Raw genomic sequence first — 1,236 nt, forward strand, 5'->3', positions numbered from 1 at the left:
AATTAATGAAGTTTTTCTTTTCCCATAAAAAAAAAAGCCCAAGGTGGTGGAGTTGGCAAGGACCTTTGCCTCAAAAAGTGTGTGGCTCTAATTTTGACTCCTCCTACCACCTTGGGACGGCTCACATGGGGGTGTTTAACTCTTACTGTTTTCAATAAAAGTTGAATGGTTCTAGTATGACCTAGTCTATGTGGTTGTGAGGTCAATATGGACTGTAAGATTAGTCAAATCGAAGGCTTAAATACCAGTCGTTAGTAAAAAAAAGGAAAAAACAGAGAGTGTGTAGTATGAACTGCTCCACATCACATTGGTTGAGAAGGCTCGTGCTGAAATTGGGTTTTCTACACCAACAATGAAAGAAAATCTTCTACTCTATATCAATCACGGTGTGAGAAATTGCTTTATCCGATAATGACTTATATCATACATGATCAAGGAGGTGAGAGTATCAACACAAAACCCATATATCGCCAGAATATGAAAGAGTGGAAAGTCATTACCACTGTTAGCGTGAGGACCCTTTTCCATGATATTAAAAAATATTTTGTCTCATTTGGTTAAAAGTAAATGACGAACTACAAATGAAACATATCTTTAGGTAGCGTTTGGTATTGTTCATAAAAAACGTTTCTAGCGTTTTTTCGTGTTAATAGAACGAAAAAACGCAAAAAACCGTTTGGTATGCTTAGGCTCCGTTTCAGTTTTTTTGAAACTGTCAATGTCTAAAAACGAAATTGGCTCGATTTGACGAAACTCTCGGAGGTTGTTCTATCGGTGGTGTTTCGTTTCAAATTAATATAACTTGAAACTTTCGTTCCCGATTGTCCACGATAGAGAGAGGAGAGCAGAGAGGAAAGAAGAGAGAACCCAGCTCACAACTATATTCAAGAAATCTCCACCTCAAGTAACTTCTTCGCCTCTTCTCCTTCTTCTCCTTCTTCTTCTTCATTTCTTCTTTTCTTCTTCTATTCAACCTCTTCTTCTTCTTCATCTATTGTAATCACAAAGAGGTATTGGAACAAATTTAGGGGTTTTTTTTCTCATTCTTCTTCTTCATTTCTTCTTTTCTTCCAGAGATAGAGATCGATAAGCTTCACAAATTTTGGTTTCGAATATATTTTGGAACTCGCATAGAGAGAGGAGAGAAGAAGAAACAGGAGCTCGCCCCCTTGTGAAATCTCCTCTGTAGGTAACTTCGATTTCGGCTCTTCTTCTCCTTCTTCTTTTTCATCTCTT

The sequence above is a fragment of the Macadamia integrifolia genome, chromosome 2, assembly GCF_013358625.1.
Source record: "Macadamia integrifolia cultivar HAES 741 chromosome 2, SCU_Mint_v3, whole genome shotgun sequence".
NCBI classification, from domain to species: domain Eukaryota; kingdom Viridiplantae; phylum Streptophyta; class Magnoliopsida; order Proteales; family Proteaceae; genus Macadamia; species Macadamia integrifolia.